At 47.4% G+C, this 13,176-nt stretch overlaps 1 non-coding gene across 1 annotated transcript; it reads left to right on the plus strand.

Moving 5' to 3' along the window:
* The first annotated feature begins 3,800 nt into the window (after nucleotides 1-3,800).
* On the plus strand, nucleotides 3,801-3,907 carry LOC120658596. The gene has a single exon (XR_005668742.1). It is a non-coding gene; the product is annotated as a small nucleolar RNA R71 (small nucleolar RNA).
* Nucleotides 3,908-13,176: the final 9,269 nt, after the last annotated feature.

Consider the following 13,176-nt stretch of genomic DNA (forward strand, 5'->3'; position numbering starts at 1 on the left):
GGTTTCATGCAAGATTTTGGAAAACAGTAAAAGGGTAGAGTTTGATACAAATTACCTCTCGTGGGGGTCCTCCCCCAAGCTAGCTTCAGGCTCACTGCTGTTGGTTGGGGATGAACCCAGCCCAACGGTAGTAGGCCGTCCACTCCTCCTGCATCTGCTGCTGTTGCTGCTCCATAGCATGGATCCTCTCGCCTATGTGTCACTGCCAGTTCTGGGTGGACTGGATATGCTAGCCTAGCGACTCGTCGATGTTGTTGGCGCATATGCTCAGCTCGCCCAGCTGCTTAGCAAGAGAGCTGAATCCTCTGGACGAAGCGGTACATCTGGTGGAGATCGGAGGTCCACTAGAGCTGGAGCTAGTGGACCGGTGCCCATGGGCCTGCCGTGCCCACTCGTTGGTGCTGGCGCTCTTCCACGAAGAACCACTAGCCTCATATTGATGTGGAGGCTGTGGTTGTGGCTAGTGGAATCCTTCGCTTCTGGCCCTGCTTCTCGTGGTCCTGCCAGGTAAACCAGAAACACTATGTCCGTGGGCTTCCTCTTGTGGAACAAGAGGAATGGTTAGCGAATGGCAGTTATACAAATGATACCCCGCGTTTGGCAACGGAATTTCATTTGCATAACCAAGAGAGAAGAAAACCAAGGAATCATCGGGGCCATTCTTGAGTGTGTGTCCTTGAACCAAATAAACTTCATCGATCAAAACACGTTCATCCTCAATGAAGGGAACGGAGTTCCCATCTAAGATTTCCATGTTTGATGCGATGCGAGTAACCAAAGAAGTGCACTCAATAGGACCCATCATCCTAAAATTTGTAAGCCATTACTTAACCATTGCTTTGGCGGGGGTGACTCGAATCTTGTTGACCATGGCATATAATATCATCAAACTCATTGTTGCGCACTGGTCGGGGATCATCTCTTGGAAAGAGAGTGATGGCCAACCATTTGTGCATCAAACAAAGAGTCGGATTTTGAATGTCATTGCATCGAGGTGCAAACTTTCCATGGACAACTTGACCCGAAATCAAAGCCCAAAACTCATGATGATTAAAACCGCGACAAGCTTTTTCAAGGGAAATTGGCAAGCAGGCATTAAAACCAAGGAGGTGGCTGAAATTTCTCCAAGTAAAATAGTATTCGTACACCATCATCCACCTCCTGAAGGGTGCAAAGAAACTGAATGGTGAGGAGATGAGAACCATTCTCCTCAACGGGCATAAAATCATCCCATCCAACCGCATGCCAAACATGAGCAAAGTCAAGGTCCATACTTATTTTCTCGAGGAGGTCCGGATCGAAGACTTTGGTGTGGCCAAAGCCCCGATGCTTGATCATGGCGTAGGCTTGACGCCCGCGGTCGTCCCGCAAGTCGAGGTGCGGTGCATCATCATCATCCATCTCCATGTCCTCGGCTTGTGGTTCACCGACTTGCTCCCCAACTTGTTCTTCTTGTTCATCTTGCTCGTAGTCCATCGTGGTTGGTGTTGGTGTAGGTTCGGGAGAATGACGAGAGCTCTACCCACCCCATGAACGGTATGAACTGGACCCCATCATCTTCTTGAATGCCCCAGAAAGTTTCCGACCTACATCCTTCAAGCTTGCAACAAGAGCGAACAAGAACGAATGAGAACAACTCGATTCGGGTTACATTAGTTAAATTGAAATGAAACTCTTTACCCGAAAGTTGTTCCTCCAAGAGTGTAGACAATCTTGCAGCAAAGAAATGAGCAAGAGAGGTTTCTTGAAACCAAACTTGAGCCAAAATCTAATGAAAACCCGAGCAAGAATTTGTGAGAGGGAGAGTGAGAGTGAGAAAGTGAGCATGAGAGCTTCACCCCCTCTCTCGGCATCTATTTAAAGGAGACAGGCATGTGCACCCGAGAAAGAGCCAGGCATAATGGCTAGCTAGCCATTAGAGAAGGTGGGGCCCAGGGGCCGTTGGCCTGGGGTCAGCCGACCCTAGGGTTCGGCCGATCCCTAGGTGGCCCCCTGGCTGACAGTCGGGGCCCACTGCTCCTCCAACGGTCATTTGCTTAAAAGCTTAGGTGATCGACCAAACTTTGCTTCGAAAGGATGTTTAAATTATTTTTCAAAGGATTTCGAAACTCAGCAAATATTTTTTTGGTATTTTTGTAAAAAATGAGCTAGAAAAAGGTTCCAGCATGCATAAAGCGATTTTCAAAATTTAAACATGCAGTGGGGAGAAAATATCCAAAGAGTGACAACCAAAAGGATGGAAAAAGCAAATATGAGATAAATATCAATTTACCTTTGGCAAGGGCGTGTCGTTTAAAGTCCGTCATGCAAGACATTTCTCTGGCGTACTTACCATTTGTCGGCTCGTCCTGGAGAATTGGATGTGGCTGAATTCTTGACCTTTCGCCACACATTCTTTGATTTTCTTTTCCGTGATGGTGCGGTCGGTCGGTGTTCTGGCTGTGGGAGTGGCTCACCCCAAAGTGCTTGCCCTTCACTGTCCTGATGAATCAGGAAGCGCTGCTCCTCCCTGTGTTTGAACCTGAAAAACATGTCCTCCTTCCCGACACGGAAGCGGATTTCTCCTCTTCCGACATCGATCCTTGCTCTGGCGGTCCTTAGGAATGGTCGCCCAAGAATGAGCTGCATTCCGAGGTCGCCCAAGAATGAGCTGCATTCCGAGGTCGCCCTCTATATCCATTACCACAAAGTTGGCAAGGACGATGGAATCCCTTACTCATACCAGCATATTTTTTACCATCCCTTCGGGATATCGAATTGTAGAGTCTGCAAGCTGCACGAGCATACAAGTTGGGGAAAGAGCAGGGTATTGAAGTTGTTCAAAGATTATCTTGTGCATTAAGTTCACGCTTGCCCCTATATCGCAGAGTGCATGCTCAAAGTATTGATCGTAGATTGAGCAGCTGATTATGGGGACCCCTGAATCTTCTTGCACAGCTGCTATCAGGACATCCCAAGAGTCGTTCCTTGGGGGATTGTATCTACCTACATGGTTAGTACGTGGTGGCCTCCGGGACGGGTTACCCCATCCGGTAGACACCATACTTACATTTTCAACATGAGCCTTGGGTTGCCCCGGGATCTTCCCGCTGTTAGCAACAGGGATAGAGGAAGCGATTTGTGCAAGTTGTGTTTCTATCATTTTATTGAAACTTAGTTGATTTTTAAGTGTTGAAGACAAAATTTCAATTTTTACATTTAAACTTTCCAGGGTTTTGTCGTTGGCCAAAAGCTTTTTATTTATATTTTCATTTATTTTAGCTTGGCCTAGAACTAATTCTCTTAAGGGAGGTTGGTTCGAACTGAAATTCGAATTGAAAAAAGAGTTGTAGTTGTTACCTCCCTGGAATGGTGGGCACGGCTGGTTCCACCCCTGGCCTCCTAGCTGCGGACGATACCCGTTGTTGTTGTTGTTCTAGTAGGCGCAGTCCTCACGGGTCTTGGGGCAATTATCCCCCGAGAGTCCATCATTACCACAGACCTCGCACATGAAGTGCAAGTCCATGGCTTGGGCGTAGTTTTCTCTATGCTTTTTGAACTCGGACCTTTCATTGAGGTGCTTCAGTAGGAGGTCCAGTTTGGCGGCAATCATATCCATTTCTTTGACGGTATGCATGCCCTTCGTTCGGGGTTGGAGTCGTTCTTCGCTCCACCCCTGGTTGGAGACCATTTTCTCGACCAATTCTTTTGCTTTTGTGATGGTCAGGTCGAGAAAGGCTCCTCCAGTAGCAGCATCAATATGGGCTCTTGATGTCATCGTCAGCCCACTGTAGAAGCTTTGTAGGACGAGCCATTTGTCCATTCCATGATGGGGATAGGCCAGGATGTACTCCTGCAGCCTTTCCCAAGCTTCTAGGATGGATTCCATCCCTGTCTGCTAGAAACTTGAAATCTTCCCGCGTAGGGCATTTGTTTTGCCCAGCGGAAAGAACTTTGCGAGGAATGCCTTAGAGCATTTGTCCCAGGTGTCGATGTCTTTTTCCTTGTAGAAGCACTATTTCGCCTTCCCTAGCACTGAAAAGGGAAACAAATGAAGCTTGATGACATTGGCGGCGACACCCCGTATCACTATGGTGTCGCAGAGCTCCAGAAAGTTATGTAGATGTGCGTTGGCGTCCTCATTTGGCTTACAAATAATGGGCTAACCTGCACCATGTTGATGAGGCTGGACTTGAGCTCAAAATTTACATCTCCGACATTGACATTGGGTCTAGTTGCACATAGGCGGTGGAGGGGACGGAGAAGTCACAGAGAGTCTTCTCAGCCATAGCCTCAAGAACAACTGGTGCCTCAGAAATGGATTCCTGTGCTGAGAGAACAGCCGGAGGAGGGACGATGCGAGGTCGTGTCCTTCTCACGAGCTTCTCTAGATTTTCTGTGTAGTTTTCTGGCAGAGAGAAACCAGTCATACACTACCCCTGTCTTCTTTCAATACAAAGATAAAAGAAGACATAAAGTGACATTAGCCTAAAAAAGCAGTGACTATATCTTAATTACGAAGCCTAGATTAATACTACTTCAATAACTTTGTTCACATGCCATCCCCGGCAACGCCGCCAGAAATGCTTGTTGGCGTTTGTTAACACAATCACTAGGAACGGGGTTGTTAGGCCCATCTTTAGCAACGACGTAAGAAATGCACGATGACATTTCCTAGCGTCACTACTAGGAGCGTGTTAATTCCCCTAATAATGGCATCAGGAACTGCCACTCTCGTGGTATAACTTTACGATTACAGAATGGTCCGCAAGCGTACGGATATACCGCTGTAGCATTTCACCCGGAGAGCAAGGGTATCGTAATTTATATTTTCCCAAAGGATGGAAGGGGCAAAGGTATTGAACTTAGTAATAATCATGACATTGTACATTAAGCAATAGGCATAACTCTGACAGTGGTAAGTCGTGATAAAGAAGGTAAATCAGGGTAATGCAACACAAGCACACAACCAACACTTCAAGGAGGAAGGAAGATAGAAAGAAAGAAAGAACAAAAGAACTAACTAAACTAAGCTATGTTAAGTGAGCTGGAGCTCAAGCTAGGTTAGAGGGTCCTAGTGCATCTATTCAAAGCAGGGGTTATGTTAGAACATGGTTAGGGCAACAGGTGCCAGGAAAATGGGATAACGGGGAGAAGGTCCCAGGCCTAGGTACTGTTAGGACCTTTACCTCTTTGCATGAACTCCGACACCGAACCCGAACGTCGGGGAGTGCACTAATCGAAACACTCTGTTTCAATGGACGGACAGGGCTGTCACCACCTGCCATCTACCCCAGTTACACTGTGGAGCATGGTCATGTAAGAAGGATCCCGCATACCCGAGCACCACGTCCGTGTATGAGAACACTACCCTAGCGTCCCCGAGTCTCCCCACCCTTCGGATGGACAAGTAAAATGCTAGAGCAAGCCCGAAAGCACAACGAACCGATATCTGTATCCTGATCATCTGGACTAACCATATCCTTAGCATAACTCATGAATAACTGAAGCATGGATTGATAGACAATAGAGATAGCATAACAACCATAACTAAGCTCTATATTATGAATAGAGTGCTGACAGTTAGAATACAAAGCCATACCGAGAGCCAAGGATTGCTCAACGACTCTGGGGACGACTTGATTTGCTAAAGGAAAACTAGCCTAGCTCCACTACCTAAAGCAAGAGAGCAAGAGAGAGAGCCTCCTTGAGGTAAGTGTGGAATGGTGTGTGTGTGTGTGTGCGTGTGTGTGTGTGCGTGTGTGTGTGTGTGCGCGCGTTGAATGAGGAGGAGAGAGGCCCTATTTATACTAGTGGAGGACGGTTCCCGCCAAATGCACATATTGGCTGTGACTCCTTGAAGTGCACCTGGACGGGAGGGCGGCCAGGTTCGGCCGACCCCCAGGTGGCGCCTCCCCTGGTCAACCTCCTCTGGCTCGCTGACACGTGGGCCTAGAACCTTATCCTCTTGTGCATCTTACGTGGCGCCCCCATTTGCTCTGCTAGGTGGGTCCCTCTTGTAAGTGTGTGACCCTGGAAGCAACCTTTTGTGTAGTTTTGTGGCATATGCTATGTGTTTTTATTTTATTCCGCTCTTGTTCATTTGAAATGGTAAAATCTCCAAGATAGCTGTGGAACTAGTTTTGTGATACAAATATGCGAGTAAGGTGTGTGATTTTCCTTTATTATTGAGCCTAGTTGATGGTCAAATTCCGCACTTAAGGATCGTCAACATCCTCCACGAGAGTTCTGAGCCTGGTGCTCATCATGGCGGCTCAACTACGGCTGTTGCTGAGGTTGCTGCTGCTGCAGAGGAGGCCATTGTTGTTGACGTGGTCATTGTTGCTGATGCACTTCTTGCTCTCTGTTTCCCTCCACGTTGCCTCCTCCCCGTAGGGCGTGGCTGGCGTGAGGCATCGAGCTACCATGGCGCTCCGACCTGGAACGAGTTCTCTGGTCGGAGGTTAGTGGCTCTATCTCATCAAGCTGAATAATCACCCGCTGCGTCAGCTCGAATATCTTCTGGGTCTCTGGGTTTTGCAGGAGCTATTGGAGAAGTAAGGTGGCGTGGGCGATGTTGCCCATTGGGGTTCGGAACTAATGATCTCTGACCGTAGCGAACTTGCCGTTGAGGCTTCTGTTGATGTTGCGAGTGCGGGCTTGGGTGTTGCGTCGACGGTTGGCCCTCCTCGTGTTCTTCAGCTTGCAGATCCTCTGTTGCTCTTTGTCCTCGTCCGCGGGAGCTTGCACCATGCCCTCGTCAGCAGCGATTTCGTCAAGTAATTCATTCTCATACTCGGCACCAGGCTCATCATTGTCGATGTCATGGATGGATGCCATGCAAACTTCACGACCAGGGGAGTAGTCGGCAGTCGAGCTATTGCTGGCGAGGATGGTCCTTGAGGCTTTGCCTTCGAGTATAGTCGATAGAGATCTGCCCACTTGGAACGATAGATTGGTGATGGTTGCCACCGTGAGGGCATTGTGTTCGAGTAACTCAGAGGGTTCGAAACCCTTCTAGTACACAAATCTGCCCTGCGGGGTGGACCTTATTGTCAAGCCCAGACGTCCATCCGAGAACGGTTCAGAGTTGTCAACTGGGTTGGGGTCACCACAGGTGTCGGGGGCCGCCCAGCATGTGGTGGCTTCCCACTCCTCCGTGGTGATCGAGTACTCCGGATCTTTGTCGAGGTCAGAGAGGACAATTTCTGAAAAAACGGAAACCGTGTGTACGTAACCTGAGTGGGAATCGGGTATGCAATTCTTCAGATCGGGTTGAATCCAATTTGGAGACGGTTGTTGGAGTCGTGCCAGGGATGGACTCAACCTCGAGTTCCCTGGCGAGATACGGCAGCATCTCGTTGAGATTGTCAAGGAAGTTGTCAGAGCCGGCCGTGCTTGTAGGAGTCGATGCCTCTGGCTCCTGGGTGTTGGCCAGGTGGCTATTGAAGCCGCCTGAGCTATTGGCGATGCAGACCCAGGAGCCAAAGATGAAGGTTGTGCCCTCCTCAAGCACGGGGCAAGCGAACTTGAGAGAAGCCATCAAATCCTCTGGCGGATCATCGATGAGCGCCCCTACTTAGCGCGCCAGCTGTCGGTGTTTAACCTCCAAGCCCACCGAGGGATACCACCAAGGTGGTTGTTGTAGGTAGGGTGTTGCCGAGATTAGGAACTCGATGATGCAAAGGAAGACAAGATTTAGACAAGCTCAGGCCGCCGAGAGCGTAATACCCTACGTTTTGTGTGGTTTGTATTGCCTTAGATAATTTTTGTTGTTTGGAGGGGTCCCTGCCCGCCGTTATATAGTCTGGGGGACAGGGTTACATGGAAATGCAGTCTAATATGAGCCTGGAGTCCCGATCGAGTACCACTCGATCAGTTTCCTTCTGTATCGACTAGTCCTAACTCTACACGAGTAGATTACATGTCGTCATGGTATAGGACATGGCCTATCCCATATCCCGTACAGATCTGTGCCACGTAAACTATCCTGTAGCCCCGGGTCTGACAATAGTCTATGCACATTCTCCATCCCGTGACGGTTCGTTGTGGGATCAGCTTGTTCTTGCTGTTTTCTACTACAGTCATATCTCCTTTCTTGGGTACTATTTGCACTAGGCTTACCCATTCGCTATATGGGATGGGATAAATGATCCTGGCGTGTAAAAGCTTTAGGAGTTCCTTCATTACAACCTCTCGCATCTCATTGTTCAACCTTCTTTGGGGTTCCTTAGAAGGCAACATGGTAGGATCGATGGGAATGCGATGAGTACAGAGTGTAGGGCTGATGCCCTTGAGATCCTGGAGGGTATAGCCTAGCACAGCTCGATGCTTTTCTAAAACAGCGATGAGTTTGGAGGTCTCCTCTTCTGATAATTTGTCGTTAATGATCACAGGGGACTCCACATCGTTGTTGAGAAAGGCATAACGAAGCCCAGAAGGTAGAGGTTTAAGCTCGATCGGAGGACGTGTTGGTTTTTCAAACTTGGGGAGTTCAAGGGTTTCATCGAAATCCGCCTCTTCTTTGATGAATTCTTCCGCTTCTTCCTCAAGAGTAGATTCTAATGATTCAATGAGATTCACTTCCAACACTTCCTCCATCGGCTCTATAATTGGGGAAATCTCTGCCACAGAGTTTTGGGTTCGAATGATAGGCACTGTGATGGTTTCCTTCCCCAATCTGATGCTAAGGGAGCCTGAGTTCGGTGCATTCGTGAGGAGCTTCTCAATCGGATGACCGATCAGTACGTCGAAGTTGGGCACTTCGAACACATGAAAGTCTAGGCTCGCTTTAACATCTCCGTATCTTATAGATACATCTTGAATGACCCCATCACTATGTATAAGAGAGCCCGAAGGACCTTTGAGGGTCCCACAAGTTGGAGTTAGAGTTGCGCCACCAAGGAAAGCTAGCGCGAAATTGTTTGACATGATGTTGGCTCCAATTGCAGGATTACAGAGAGCTCTCACATTCTGGCCCCTTATGCGACAGTGAATAAGAGATGGAGGGTAGCTAACCCAGATGAGTGTCCTGATTAACTCTCCTTCTCTAAACCACTCATCACTCATTAGAGCTGTCAACTCCTTAATGGATTCTGGAATGTATTCCTTCTCGTATGGTTCCAAAGGAATGACAGGGACCGGATGTCTCTTTCGATACGTATACTTCGAGATGTTTCTGTAATCTTCAAAAAGATCCACCTCAAAGTTTTGTTGAAATTCCAAAGGTAGAGGGACTTCTTCCTTTGGATTTTCGAGTTCAGGCTCAATGGAGGAATCAGAAGATGAATCTGAGGGTTGAATATCTAAGGATTGATGGTTCGCCTCGAGAACATCCTCCTGCTTTACCTCAGGTTCTACTAGAGGAGGACTTTGTACACTAACGAAGGAAGTTCTTTCCGTGATTCTATCGATGATTTCCCTACTTATCCTGAAGTCATGTGAATGAATGATCCCCCAGCAGCAGAATTAAGGTACTGCACATTGTCCTTGCTCAGGCCCGTATAAAGATGTTGAAGCAACAAATGGTCGGGTAGAGACAAGTCAGGACCAGATTGAACCAAGAGATTTAGTTTGGTCTAGGCTGCACCAATGGATTCCTCCTCCTTCTGGCGGAAGGTCAGGATTTTTGCTCACAAAGCGCAGATAAGGGAGAGTGGAAAGTAATTGAGACAGAAATGGTCTCGTAGAGTATTCCAGTCCCCATACATGCTCCTTATGTGAGCTGTGTACCATTGCTTCGCTGACTCTACTAGAGAGAAAAGAAACAATTTGCACCTAAGAGTTTCATGTGTCATGCCTGGGATTTTCATACATGAGCACACTTGCTCAAACTCCCATAGATGATGGTAAGGATTTTCACATTCTCGCCCTGAGAAGGTGTTCCCTTGAACTAAGGTCATGAAGGCAGGGTTGATTTCGTAGCCAGATGAAAGAATTGGATCAGATGAAACTGGTGGCTCACAAAATTCACCCTTGGGTGCGGAGAGCTGTTGAATGGATGGCTACTCCATGGGTAGCGGAGGTAAAGATAGAATTTAAAGAAAAGAAAAATGATATGAGGACGAACTAGGTCCGAAGAGATTATAGCTACCGTTCCCCGGCAACGGCGCCAGAAAGCTTGATGACATTTTATAGTGTCACAGATAAATTTGCAAGCACACGGAGTACGTCGTAGCTCTCACCTAGGAGTATTCTATGGTATTGTATCCACTGAGGAACGTGTGTATACTCTCTAAGGTTCAGGTTCGTCCAAGGACACCACCTACCTAGAGGAAAGAGGTAGAAAGGATCCTTAAGGCTAAGAATCGGAGGTAAGGCAGAACTGTCCTAGTGTTTACTTCGGGCTACTAGCTTTATCCTAGATAACCCAGTTATATTCCAGCAATACGACACAGTGTTATACCCGAACGGGGAGGATTACACTGAGTAAGCAAGGCTATCACCACTTGCTACCTACCTCATCTAACCATGGGATATAACACAACCAACAGGTAAAGTCTAGCCTAGACACCACGTCTACGCTGTCGTCTACTAATTCTAGCCTTGGCCAATAACTACCGTCTCTATCAGGAGTCTTAGACTAGAGCACTCGCTAAGCTAGCGAACTATCAATCCAGTAAACAACTAACGAACTAGCTACTACTACTTAATTCGGAAACTATGCTTAGAAGAAATCATGAACACTTACATTGACCGAAAGCATCCGTTGAGGTACAAGCGTGGAGAAGGGTGCCAACAGACCCGGCACCTCCCTGACTCCCCCTCACTCTCTCCCTATTTCTTACACCTCTAGGAATGAGCCTAGTGCTCAAGGATGGAAGTGAAGAGCAAAGTTGAAAGGTGAAGGGTGTCTCATTCTCTACCCCCCTCTACTATTTATAGATGTGTCACCAGGTGTGTCACGGCCAGGGATGAAGCTCTTGCACCTTGAACCACCTCTAGGAACCAATAGGGAGCTGCCACGTCGAAGAAGAAAGGCGGTTATGCCTGGCTTGGTTCGGCCGACCTACCTGGTTCGGCCGAACCAGGTTTGGCACAAACCGACCTCAGCTTTTGCTGAGGCGCTGCCACATGGGTCCTCTCAGCTAGGGTGTGTACGACGGTTGTGTCCTAAGTCAGTTTCTGTCCCGGTGGGCCCTTTGATCCATGTGAGCCTGAATGGTATGTTCTGATTGGTCGATGATGCTTGCCTTGGATCACTTCTTGCTTATTTCCTGCATTTTTAGCTATATTTCAACTGCACACATGCTCAACCAAAATTTGTGGAATTTGGTAAGATAAAGCCCCTAAGCTAAGCAATATGTGGTATTTCTATGCAAGAATTGACGGTCAAAATAGGTGTTTATAGAGCGTCAACAACGTTGAAGTTCAACGGCTATCATGCAGGCTTAGAGTGACCGGTTAAACCACCACCTGTGACCAGTTTGACCAACGTCTACGTGCTTTTTTGGGTAAAAGCATGTAACAGCTAGTTGACATGCTCTAGCCTATATAAGGCCTCTCCCCGGGTCATTTGAGGTTGCTGGAGCTACTGGGAGTTGAGAGACACACATAACAACATCTTCAAGCCACCCAAGAGCATATTGATCACATTCTTAGGTTTAGCACAAGCTTTGTAATAGTGAGTGCTAGGATTAGCTTTTGAGAGAGTGAGAGAGCAAGGCAAATGCCTTGTGTGCTGGTTCAAGACGTGAACCACAAGTGTATCTTGGTGCGCCGGCCCCTTGGAGCTTTGGAGGCTCGCCGGCAAGTCTTCTACCCTCCGGCTTGGTGTGGAGCGGCAACGACGGCTCTGTGCGAGGGACGTGGAGACCCCTTCCTTAGTGGAGAAGCTTCTTTGTGGAAATCGGGATCAAAGGTGACCGGTGACTTGGCGTGCGCCTTTTTGGCGAGTCAAGAAGAGTCCCGGAAGAGACTTGGTTGCTGGGAAGCAATATTCTTTGTGAGTGCTTCAACAACGTAGATGTAGGAGCGGCTTTGTGCCTAACCGAACCACTGGATAAATCTTCGTGTCAAGAGTTTGCTTCCCATCATCCCCTTTCTTAAGCTTCCGCATTTCATACTTGCAATCTTGTGTGCCTTTACTTTCATAGAGTAGATTCTTGATAGGATTGGTTATAGGTTGCAAAACTCTTTGGGATGAGATTTTGACACTAGAGGAACCTAGTTGCCCATATAGATAACATGTTTTAGCTTATGTTTTGTGCTAACTAGAATTGATCCGTTTTGTGCTAACTAGAATTGATCCTAGGTTAAGGTTTTTAGTTTGCCTAATTCACCCCCTCCCCTTTTTGGGCTAATCACGATCCGAACTTTCAAAGGAACAAGAGGCAACATGTTTTAGGCATAACATTCTGCCTGTCTTGAGCAAGAACAGAAGTACTTTGGGCCATGGTGAGCTAGCCGAGCTCGTGTGTAAGGAAATGGCCTACTTAGACTATTACTTTGATTTTGGTGATTGAACCAAAACATAGTGTTTGCTCTTTGGGACCAATAAAGTTTGTCAAGCGGTGTCCCATGGATAAAATACAAGTCCTAACAAAGCAAAAAACTAGAAAAGAACTTGTAGCCTTGAATTGGACAAGTTCAGTATGAATCAGGGCGTCAGATTAGCTGACACTGTGTAAAATACATGGGTCAGATCAATACTAGGAGAAGATGAAGAAACTCAGTATTGTCGGATTAACTAACGCAATACTAGACTATTGATGCAAAAATCTGCCGATCGGATCTTCTATGACAGCACGCTAGGGCTTGGGAGATCTGCTTCCCTCCATAGTACAGAACCCATTGGATGCCACAATGGTGCTAGGCGCGCCAGTCAATTTGACCTACAATTGACAAAGGATAGGAAAACGTTAAATTCTAGAATGTATCGGCTGGGGTACCACAAAGATATCGGCTAGAGAGCCGATACGGGTAAACAGGCAATCGGCCAGAGAACAACCGATTTAATAGATGTGTTATTAATTGCCTAAGCTAGGACTCTTGGTCGATTATGACTTAGATGACTTGATAACAAAGAAAATAAACTTTCCTAACAAACCCAACTTAGACCCTACACGATAACATGCTGACGCAATTCGCTAGCCCGGTTCCGCTTCACCGGTCACGACATCATTTGACCCACAGGCCCAATGTGCTCCATTTTATTTTTCCCTGCTCCGACGTCGGCCTGTTCCCATCAGCTGCCTA

Source organism: Panicum virgatum, chromosome 1K, assembly GCF_016808335.1.
Source record: "Panicum virgatum strain AP13 chromosome 1K, P.virgatum_v5, whole genome shotgun sequence".
In the NCBI taxonomy this organism is placed as follows: Eukaryota; Viridiplantae; Streptophyta; class Magnoliopsida; order Poales; family Poaceae; genus Panicum; species Panicum virgatum.